Consider the following 12,581-nt stretch of genomic DNA (forward strand, 5'->3'; position numbering starts at 1 on the left):
TTGGTTGATGCCGAGACATGAGGGTTTTGACGGCAACCAATGAGTTGATGTTCATGCAAAACGTGGGATGCAACGGAGCCCATACAACACTACTACTACCAATACTAATATAGTGGGAGGATTCTCAATCACCATCTATTTATCGATTCCAAGGTCGTTTTTGACAGCACGAGGAGAAGTAGTCTTTATGCCGCGATGTCTGAAGTCGGTACCCCCGCGAAAATAATATGGCAGTGTAAATTGACGTTGAGCGATACCATCAGCTCTGTCAGAATTGTGAAGGACCTCTCCTAGGCGTTTGTTACCAACCGAGGCTTCAGGCAAAGCGACACCCTTTCGTGTGATTTCTTTAATCTGATGTTGATGAAGATAATAAGAGCCGCAGAACTGAACCGCTCAGGTACAATACTTTACAAGAGCGTAAATTTCAATTTCAATAAATTTCAATTTGAAGCATTAGTACAATAAGATTTACAAACATCTTTTTTAGTACAACAGGGAGGTATAAATTAAACAATGAAATAGAGATATTAAAGAAATAAAACAAATCCAAAGGGAAAACAACCACATTTAAAAAACTGGTACAACTTAAATATTACGCAGACTCGTAGGGCAGCGCAGAACTTAGTTAATTTGAGATGGGTAATCAAGTTTCGACCGCTATGGTATAGGGGTAAGCAGTGCGCGCTTCCACTCCGCAGCACCAGGGTTCAAACCCTGGTCAAAGCAACATCGCAAAAATATATAAAAAACAAGTAAGAAAGTCTAAGTTCGGGCGGAGCCGAACATTAAATACCCGGCGCAAGTATTAAAGATATGTTTTCCACCTTGCCGAAAGCTACCGCTACATGATAAGCCGGGGTGTATACATTTTAAGTAAATTAGCGTCCTTAAATTTCGACATATTGAAATTTCAAGCATTTCTGAAATTTATTGTTATTTGAAAAGCGGCCGTAATTTAAGACCGATTTCAACAATTTTCAACGGTTTGCTTTTATGTGGCAAGCACAATAACCATACCGAGTTTGGTACAAATTGCTAGAACGGTTAGCGAGATACATATATGTAATCACAAGTGGGCGGTACCACGCCCATTTTCCAAAATTTTATCATAAACGTATTTCTTGGTAAAGAATTGTTGCAACCATCAATTTTGAATAAATTAGCTTTGATATTTACTGATTTATCGAAGATTTTGTATTTCTCGAAATTACCGTTATATGGAATGTGGGCGTGGTTATTGTCCGATTTTAAAAAGTTTCGGCCATTTGGTATGCTGTACCAGGACCAACAACTGTGCCAAGTTTGGAAGAAATTTGTGCAGCGGTTACCAAGATATACACATGTAACCATAACTGGGCGTGGCTACGCCCATTTACCAAAATTTTAAAATATTCTTATTTCTCGTCTAAAACTCATTGTAAATATCAATTTTGAGTGAATAATCTTCAGTAGTTACTAAAATATCGCAGTTTTCGTATTTCTGAAAATTACCGTTATATGGGAGGTAGGCGTGGTTATTGTCCGATTTTTTAAATTTTCGGCCGTTTAGTATGACGTATCAAGGCCAACAACTGTGTGTTGGAAAGAAGAAATTGGTGCAGCGGTTACCATGATATACACATGTAACCATAAGTGGGCGTGGCTACGCCCATTTGCCAAAATTTTAAAATATTCTTATTTTTCGTCTAAAACTCATTGTAAATATCGATTTTGAGTGAATAATCTTCAGTAGTTACTAAAATATCGCAGTTTTCGTATTTCTGAAAATTACCGTTATATGGGACGTAGGCGTGGTTATTGTCCGATTTCGCCCATTTTCAATACCATCCGTCCTACACCCAAAAAAAGTTCACGTACCAAGTTTCATTAAGATATCTCAATTTTTACTCGAGTTATCGTGTGCACAGACGGACGGACGGACGGACGGACAGACAGTCACCGCTTAATCGATTTCTCTTTTCATTCTGATCATTTATGTATACATTTGTCTATATCTATCTCGATTCGTTTTGCCTGTTACAAACAACCGTTATGTGAACAAAGTTATAATACCCTTGTGCACAAGTGCGCTCGCGTATAAAAAGGTTTTTTCTTAACAGCGGTCGTCCCTCGGCAGGCAATGGCAAACCTCCGAGTGTATTTCTGCCATGATAAACAGCTTCTCACAAAAAATACAATCGCCGTTCAGAGTCGGCGTAAAACTGTAGGTCCCTCCGCTTTGGGTGACAACATCAAGGCACACGCCACAAATCGGAGGAGAAGCTCGGCCAAACAGTAACGTATGTGTAAGCGCCAATCTATTATTATTATTATTAATCAAGTTTTAGAAAAGTATTTATATAATACATTATATCTAAAAAAATCAGGTATGCAGTTTTATAGGCCATTCAGTTTTAGTACAATAATGTACAAATTTCAAATGTATAAACAATTCTCAAAAATTTTTTAGACATGTGAAATTTGCACATTATTATACTAAAACTGAATGGACTATAAAAATACATACATACCTGATTTTTTTTAGAAATCTTTGTTAAAAAAATTGCAATATTGCTGAAACTTTGCAAATTTTTCATAATTTTCGTACACAGTTGCTTTTGTATTAAAATTTTGACAAATGAAGTAAACGTTACGACTCTTTATTTTACATGTATATATAACTTTGTTCACATAACGGTTGTTTGTAACAGGCAAAACGAATCGAGATAGATATAGACAAATGTATACATACATAAATGATCAGAATGAAAAGAGAAATCGATTAAGCGGTGACTGTCTGTCCGTCCGTCCGTCTGTGCACACGATAACTCGATTAAAAATTGAGATATCTTGACGAAACTTTGTACGTGCACTTCTTTCGGGCGTAGGACGGATGGTATTGAAAATGGGAAAAATCGGACAGGAACCACGCCTACCTCCCATATAACGGTAATTTACAGAAATACGAAAACTGCGATATTTTAGTAACTACTGAACATTATTCACTCAAAATTTAAATTTACAATAACCTTTAGACGACAAATGAGAATATTATAAGTTTTTAGAAAATGGGCGTAGCCACGCCTACTTATGGTTACATGTGTATATCTTGGTAACCCCTTTACCAATTTCTTCCAAACTTAGCACAGTTATTGGCCTTGATTCAACATGCCAAATGGCCGAAAATGTTTAAAATCGGACAATAACCACGCCCACATCCCATTTAATGGTAATTTGGAGAAATACGAAATCTTCGATAAATCAGTAAATATTAAAGCTAATTTATTCAAAATTGATGCTTGCAATAATTCTTTACCAAGAAATACGTTTATGATAAAATTTTGGAAAATGGGCGTGGCACCGCCCACTTATAATTACATATATGTATCTCGGTAACCGTTCTACCAATTTATACCAAACTTGGTACGGTTATTGTGCTTGCCACATAACCTTCAAAACCTTAAAAATTATTGAAATCGGACTAAAATTGAGGACGCTTTTCATATAACGGTAAATTTCAGAAATGCTTGAAGCTTCAATATATCGAAATTTAAGGACGCTAATTTGCTCAAAATTAATACGCCCCGGCTTACCATGTAGCGGTAGCTTTCAGAAAGGTGAAAATCATGTATTTAATACTTGCGCCGGGTATTTAATGTTCGGCTCCGCCCGAACTTAAACTTTCTTACTTGTTTTACGTTGTTTTTATTGTAAGGCTTACAGAACATAAGCTGTACTAAATTTTTGTATAGATTTCAAATTCTTTTTAATCGTGTGCTACAATTATGAAGGATCTATGGAAGCTATGGCTTCTCCGAAAAAAATAAAAATTAAAAGTGTAGTTGGAAGGCCGCAAATATCTTGAAATGGAATTGACCAATTAGTCCAATATTTTGGTGAATGAAAGGCAAAATATGTAGTTATCGATTGGCTTGTCTAAATTTTGTCCAGGCAAAATTCTATTTGTTTGGTCTTGGTTGACACTTTTCAGGAAGCACACATATGTAGCTCGGCTGTTGTCACCAATGCTTTCGAGTTTGCCTTTATAAGCTACAATAAAGGATACAACTACAAAACAAAAGGAAAAATAAACGCATTCCAATACAAACTATATAATTAAGAGATGACACATCTTTACAAAGGAAGTTAAAAGAGAATGTATATAACGCGTCAACAGAATCTTTGCGAACCATTTTGCTTATCAATTTTTATAGCAGAAGCACCTTTGTTAACTCTAATATACACAGCACCACGCAGAGTAAATACGGAAACCAATTTTGCAGCTCATCTTAACCGTATAGCCTCTTGCAATATCTTTTTTGTAGCAGCAGCCAGACTCTCAAATATAGAAAGTGTACCATCGAGACCAACAACATATATAGAGACTGCAGATTTAGTTCTCCTTCTGTAGTCGCTGAAAGCGCGGAGAGTACGGTTGCGATCAATTGGTGTATAGAATTTGATGATCACTACCAGTGTTGTCGCCGTTCAAAGAACTTTCGAACCAAGATTAGACGAAAAAGTTACCAAATGTAAGGAAAAATAACCAATTTTTTATTAGATTGACAATTCAGGTCATCACAAATTCTTTTATATAGTACCTTCACAAACCAAAGAAAATCGATTTTTATTTGCATTATTGAAAAGTATATCCTTTTAATGCTGTAATATGTAAATACATATTTTAAAAAATCAGTCTTCCCGTATTAGATGCATATGTATGAATGTTAGTATCTTCGTAAACATTACCAGACTCTAAATGACGTTTTTAAATACATAAGTACATAGGTACACAGTTTCCAACTTCTCTTCAAGAATCAATGTAATACCTAATCAGAACAACCACATTGTATATAGTTTAAGATTAAGATTAAACTATTAAAAATAGGACTTATTGAACTATATCGTCGCTCAGCGCGAAATACCTCGTATACGCCAAACGTTGTACCGCGTATACTATAGTAAATAAATTTTACAAAAGCGCGAAAACCCGATTTTTTCAAAACTGTGGAATGGTATTTTCACTGAACCTACTTGTTATAAGATTATTATTATTAATCTTAACTTAAATAAATAAAGTAAGCAGTAATGGAAAAAGAATAACCAAATCCCTTTTTTATCGTACATACATGACGTGGTATTGGATTCCGCATATACGAAGTATTTGTATATGTACTATCTAAGTCTGTATTCATTTGAAGTAGTCTTTAGCCGACCATGTGTATTATTTATTCTGTATATTATAAAACGAATACATACATATGTGAGTCATATTAATACATTCATTCCAAATATTCTTACTTGGTTTCGCTGCTGGGGCTGCCACTGCTGCTGCTACTCTCCTCAACCTCGACAGGTGTAGCTGGCCTATGTCAATTAAAAACTACAGTACATTTTAAAAAATTACCAAAACGGGAAAGATCTTACCAACTTCACAGGCAAGAAAAAGTTAACCAAAATTGGTTAAAAGTAACCAAAACGGCAACACTGATCACTACGCTGCTAGTGTTACTATTCACGCGATTGATACGGAAGATGTCTCTTATTTGCGTAACATGAAAATCAATGGACAATCACATGAGATTAAACGTGTTCTTTAAATTTTCTTCTTCGATAAACGGTATGCCAAAAACAACCGCGTCAGCAGCAACTTCGGGAGCAATTTTCTGAGCTTCCAATTTCTCAACAATAAGGCGCAGTTTCTCAACTTCGGTTTCACACCTCTGGTATTTTGTCTCCAAGGCAGTAATCCGCTAAGCAGAGTCATGCACTTTGGAGGTAAGCTTAACTAGTGCAGCCTCAACTTCGGTTATTTTGCCAGAGAGGCTATCGAAAACAGACTGTAATTTCTCTGTCTGACACTGTATTTTCTCTTCAAGTTCACGAATTGCAATTAATATTGACGGCACAGCAGCGACACTCTCATCAAGTTTCAATGTTTTAGGCGAGGGGGAAACTTTACGTAAGCGTCTTTAAGGTGCAGAAGGGGGACACGGTGTCCTTGAACCAGATTCAACTGAATCGGTCTGGAACGATGTAATTTCCAATTAGATTTTTTTGGAGGGGTGTTCCCGAGTTAGAATACGTGAAATTCAAAATCGTGGCAAGTGCCGATTTAAAAAAGATAACTTTTTCGATTTTCGGCCGATATTTCGCATTTAAGTATAGTATAAATAAGACTATGTATGAGTAATTTTTTAAATATCGAGCTCGAACCGCTAAAATAACGTAAGCGACATTTTCTCAAAATTTTCTTTTTGATGCAGAAATATTCCTAGAGCATCCAGATGCATTTCGGCATAAAAAAATAAATAAGTTTTGAACAAAATGTCGCTTACGTTATTTTGGCGGTTAGGGCTCGATATGTATATATGTATAGCCTGTGGGGAATTTCGTAGTCGTCTACTACAATAGCCAACTTTTGGTCCACTTATAACAGCCTACTTTTACCAGGCTTCCAAAAAATTAACTATAAATACTTATTATTTGATAGGTGTTCTTTTATTAGTTAGTTGTTTTCACTTCATAATATAAACTTGTATTATCGTCCAGGGCCGGTACTAAATACGGGACGGCCCCCTCTAACCGTAAATATTTTTTAAAAATATTTAAACGAATTTCCGACGTTATCATCACATCCTTATTCAGTGCTTTTGAAACATACCAGGTATTTTCGTGTAGAAAGTTTTTTTTTTATAGAAAAGCTTCGTCTAAAGGCATAATTTGTTTTGCTACACTGTTGTACGGATCAAGTGAATGCGTAAAATAGTTTTTATTGTTTTAGTCAAATGTGTTCCTTTAAGCTCAAAAGAACTGTATGCCAGAAACTCGTCTTCCATTGATCTCTGATTTCCCCCTGTTGTAAATAACCTCGAATCTTTATGAAGGTCGCACTACGATTTCGAGCTCAAAATATTTGATGAACCATGAATCATTACGATGACAACACTCAGACAACACGTGTTGACTTCACCTTTCTATGTTTCACATTAGGCCAGATTGGCGGTTGTTTTGACTTGCACGGAAATGACCTTACCACACTTGCATGTGTATCTAGGCATGCGCTTTCGCAATTATTAGATATTATAAAAGTTATGTGAATATTAAATAATCAAATTTAACTAAATTTTAAAATTTTTATCGTCCAACTAAATTTATGGAAAAATCCGGGCCCGTTGGGAAACAGCCCCACCTTTTGTCGAGCCTGCACATATATGTATAAATATGCATACAATCGACTTGTATATATGTAAATATATTCATCAAGAACGTTATCGAAAACCTACCTGAAAATCAAAAAAGTTACCGTTTTTGAAATCGGCACTTGCCATGACTTTGAACTTAACATATTCTAACACTGGAACACCCCCCTAAAATAGTCTAATCGGAAATTCCATCGTTCCAGACCGATTCAGTTGAATCCGATTCAAGGCCACCGTGGGGAGCTGGTGACATACCTTAGTAAATCCAAAAACAATAAACACAGGCATGAACAGAGTCAAGCGTAACGCTAGAGCTTAGTTTAAATAATTTTATAATTCACTCAGGTGAACCGCCGGCTCAATAGCAATAGGAAGATACCAACTTTGTATTTTATTTTATAGAAATACCACGTAAATTTACTGATGAAACGGAGCAAAAACACTATGCACGTCTGTACTCACGAATGTTCTACAATTAAAAAAATTGCTGGCGTATGCCGACGACATCGATATTATCGGTAAAAACAAGGGCTACGTCTGTTCTGCCTTCTCGGGATTATATAGAGAAGCAAAGCGAATGGGTCTGGTGGTGAGCGAGGACAAAACAAAGTATCTCCTGTGATCGCACAAACAGTCAGAGCATACGCGTCTTGGAACACACGTCACTGTTGTAAGTTACAAGTTCGAAAAAGTAGACGACTTCGTTTATTTATTTATTTATTTGTATAATCCAGAAACGCAAGATTTCACTTCTAAATAACTAAATATAGATTTCATTTAATTATAACTTAAAGTTAGATTTCATTAAAGAACAGTTAATCGCACAAGAGTTTGAGAGCAAGTTAAATTCTTTCATAGCCCTTAGAATAGGAGATTTAGAAGCATCAGTTGTTCTTACTCGTTCCAGAAAAAAGATATCATGATTTCGAAGGCTCCTAATGGGAATATTGAAATGAATACGCTCAAGTAGATAAGGAGAATCAATCAAACCGCTTATTATATCAGATATAAATGTGAGCGAAAGAATAATTCGCCTACTATTTAATGATTTAAGGTTTATGAGTAGACGTCTAGAAATATAAGGAGGAATCGTATCCGAAAAATTTAAAGAATGGGGAACAAGGCGTACAACATTTTTCTGAACTCTCTCAAGTCTTTTGATATGACAATCAGCTTATTTTAGTTTCGATCGTACGAGAGAATTATATAGTAGTTTCAGGTCAGAGATTTCCTCTAGAGTTTTTAAACGATAGTTAATTATGTCATAAGAGGTATAAATAACACTTACAGGTCTGTTCTGCGCTGGTAACATAAATTTTGTAACCGGAAATTAAAGTTTCTGTCAATTTTTAAACCTTTTTCGCATTCTGTGCTCTCTTGTAACCGGTAAATTTGGTTACCATCTTATAAGCTGGTAACAAAATATTGCCCCGTGAAATATGCAATATAGGAATTTCCACAAATCTTCGTAGCTGAATTGCTGAATATTTTCCCTGCATTACCAACGTACCTAGAATCGCGGTGACAAGAAGTGGTAACATTTTTTGGTAATACAATTTTCCGGTCACAAAATCTTCGGTAACGTGCAGAATAGACCTGGTAGAGAAAGAGATATGAAAATGATATGTTTAAATTAAGATGCTTTTTAATACACTAGTAAGAAACATTATTAATATCAGATTGCAGCAGCTCCGCATCTAACTTACTTGTTATAGTAGCGAAAAACATTTGGGAACTAGCATTGACACCATTAATAATGTCAGCCTTGAAATCGAACGGAGAATCACTCTTGCCAACAAATGCTACTTTGGACTGAGTAGGCAATTGAGAAGTAAAGTCCTCTCTAATCCTACAAAGATCAGACTCCATAAGTCCGTCACTCATCATGCCTGTCTTGGTATATGGCGCGGAGGCATGGACAATGAAGACATCTGATGAAGCGGCTTTTGGAGTTTTCGAGAGAAAGATTTTGTGAAAGATTTACGGACCTTCATGCGCGGGTTATATGATCCCTGTTTAAGAATCGTATCTCCGCAATCAACAGTACTATCCGAGTTGATGATTACAACCAGAAGAAAAAGCCAGCAGCTATCCTTGAATCAATGCCAATAGATGCGGTGTCGATACGATGGACCAAATGTTGGGTACCTATTCCTGTTAACGTTCTACAAAACAGCTCCTAACCGTTCACTATGCCTAGAGAATTGATCACTACTTCTCAGTCCGATAGACGACGTTCATTTCTTAAACAATTGAGTACGCATTGCAAAAGTGCACATGTTACCTGCAACCCGAAGATACGTGCGGCTATGCAAGCATTTCGAGCAATAGTAAGTTTTCAAAAAACAACACAGACTAATATATTAGGAAATAGGTTCTTTCCCTAACAATCCGGACCGGATCCGGTAATCAGAGAATAAGCGAAAAGTTTGCTCTCAAAAATGGAACATAATCTAGAAGTACGGGAACGCAAAAAACCATATTTCGTGCCCAGAATTTGAGAAACAGGTGATTCGCGTTGTCTTTGTTTTTGTCAGTTAAACGCAAACTCTTGCAAATTGAATTTTTTTTCACAAATTTGATTTTAAGAATATAAAGATTGAAAATACATTCACTATTCCTTAAACAGCTGCTATGCACTTTGACGCTTTATCCATTTTTCCCCGGGCTATTTCGGACAGGAAGAAGAAGACACTTACGATCCAATACGTTCCAATTTTCGCTTTCTATTACCCATTTTGTTGAGTACGGGAATGATTTCTGGGCTATTTTGGGCACCCGCGGGTTCCCACGTTGCGTACGGGAAAGAACCTAATATTTCTTATCCTTTCCTTATTTATAGATAACTCCCTTGAAAACAGATGCTGCACCTCCATTGACCCCACGATGTAGTCGTCCTTTTTGTCGTTTGTGCCGGGGAAAGTCAAGCAAACAACGCAAAACTGCTTACATATATTTTGTTTGTCGAAATCCTGTGTGCGCTAAATATTCTGCTTCTCTAAAGAAATGTGATACATGCAGCCCTACAGATGCAATGTCGCTGAATTAGTAACAATAAACTAAATACAAAACTTAAATTATTTTACTCTATTTCCTTAGCTCTTAGATAAGGTTACTAATGGTGATTTCGTGTCTTCCAAAAAATGTTGCCCTTCCCCGGTGCAAAATGTGTATGATGTTACATTCAACCCAGTAAAAGGCATATTTTTGCCTTCTTGTCTTTGTCTAGCTCACGCTTTTCATAATACATATTGGCCCGTAGTTATAGACAAGTTAGAGGCAGGTTTTAACATTTAAGACTGTATATTAAGATAAACACAGTTCTAACACTGTCATAGTCAACTTAAAAGACCTTTTAACTTAAACAAAAAATCTTAAAAGCGTACTCTAAGTAGACGTATTCCTGTCAAAATTTGCGGAGGAAATCCAAAAGTGGTCCTAATTTGAAGAATATCCTTCCCAATCAAAGGGCACATCTCTGTCAAATCCTGCGGCGATCATCGCTATCCTGACTTGCTTACAGGCTTCTTTTTTCTTTATTATCATTGGTCTTGTCCTCAATGACGTTGATGTGAGTATTTATACATTCCCGCAAGCAGGTCTTTTCAGCAGCAGTCCAATTAACTTCACGAATTCTTTTCACTTCCTTTAAAAATTAAATCATTTACGTTAATAAATTATATTTTACAAAAATTTGTTATTTACTTACAGTTTGCTGCGCCATTTTCAAAATTATTAATAATAGTCAGTTGACACAGGGTGAACTTGCTAAAATAACAAAGTTTTCCTAATGCCGATTGGTTACTTTTTTAATTTTATATTAATGGCCCTGTTTTGTGTCAATCTAGTAAAAACCTGCCTCTAACATGTCTATAACTGATTAAAACTTAAAGCCTGCTCTAAACTTAAAGATTAATTTTAACTAGAAGTGGTTTTAACTTTCGACTATAACTACGGGCCATTATTTCTTTTTTTCTAAAACCTGCATCTTTTATATTATGCATCTACCCACATATAAATATCCACCCCTATTCTGCAACATTATACTGAATATATGATAGTAATAATACTATCTGAGTAAAAAATTATAATTACACGCATGGCACGCCATATGGAGGGTTCCTGGGGACCCTGTCGCGCGTTGACCGTGGAAAAAGTTGTCGGGCCTCCGAGGCTTAAACCAAAAGCGTACCTCCCAAATAAACCCTCACGTTAAGGTCATGAAGAAGGTGGAAAGAACTTCAACATTAGCTTATCTGATAATTGAGTTTCAAAGTGAAATGAAAATGTTTAAATAGCATGCATTTAATGTTATAAATCAGTACAATGCTTATTGGTTAGTATACTTTTTTCAAACAATTTCTAAACTTATTTAATCCTTTTTCTTACTCTTAAAAATGTGATATTCTGGAAAATACTTTACAAAAGTGCAAAAATAAGAAAAAATAATAATTTTTGAAGAGCGTGAAGGCAGTTTCGTATTCTGCACAAATTTTCAGTAATCGATTTGAGGGGATAAATTTATCAATCTTAAAAAAAAAATTAAAAAAAAAAATGCCTGCCATGTACACTTAGTTAGGAACTTACCCATATACATAATTCGAAATTGTTATTTCAAAAACTAGTTTAGAACTCCGTTGTAAAAACGTTTAAAAAATATCGACTTATAAACGGCTTACTTCAATATTATTGCGTTGTAGAAAGCACCCCTGTGCACTAGGCTACGAAAGGAGTTTGAATCACTTCAATTCCGTCTTTGATTTTTCTCCTCGAATCGAGTTCTATTCGACTTCGGTACGGTGAACTCGTCTAGGGGCGAACTCGAAAATCCATAAAAAAAATCAATGCGAGATTTGAGCCACCTCTAACCTGTACCCATTTATACTAAAATTTAATGAGCAATAAAAGTGCTTCCCGTTTTTCTTTAATTCTGGTTTAAAATTTTGAGAAAAGCTTGTAAATTTATTTTTTATTATTCCATGACGTTTTAAGGTTGAATTTATTAGGGTTTTGTTTCGGAAGTCTGCCATATTTAAATAATGTGCTAAATACATATGTAGATATGTATGTACACATACATATGTACGTGCATATGTATGTATGTACGTGTAAAGACACATGGATGTTTCTTTTTTCAATTGTTAAAGTATCTTTGATGAGCAATCATCTAAAAACCCCTTTGCATAAAATATTTATGTCCGCTTGTTTTTATGCATATACACATGTACATATGTAAATGCGTTTGTAGAATTTATGCAAACACATTAGCAGCTTCAAATGGCCAGTGGCGCTGGCACGTGACCTCAAAACAATTACGCACCTTCGCATGCAAACTCGTATAAAATCAGCATGCCTCTTTAGACACTGTCAAACGTTCTGTCCAGCGTTCGGACTACT

At 35.7% G+C, this 12,581-nt stretch overlaps 1 protein-coding gene across 1 annotated transcript in view; it reads left to right on the forward strand.

Moving 5' to 3' along the window:
- Positions 1–12,581, forward strand: part of LOC118745050 (photoreceptor-specific nuclear receptor) — a 321,923-nt gene that overhangs the window by 209,480 nt on the left and 99,862 nt on the right. The window lies entirely within an intron of this gene.

The sequence above is a fragment of the Rhagoletis pomonella genome, unplaced genomic scaffold (assembly GCF_013731165.1).
Source record: "Rhagoletis pomonella isolate Grant_MI unplaced genomic scaffold, Rhpom_1.0 Rhpom_scaffold_00008, whole genome shotgun sequence".
In the NCBI taxonomy this organism is placed as follows: Eukaryota; Metazoa; Arthropoda; class Insecta; order Diptera; family Tephritidae; genus Rhagoletis; species Rhagoletis pomonella.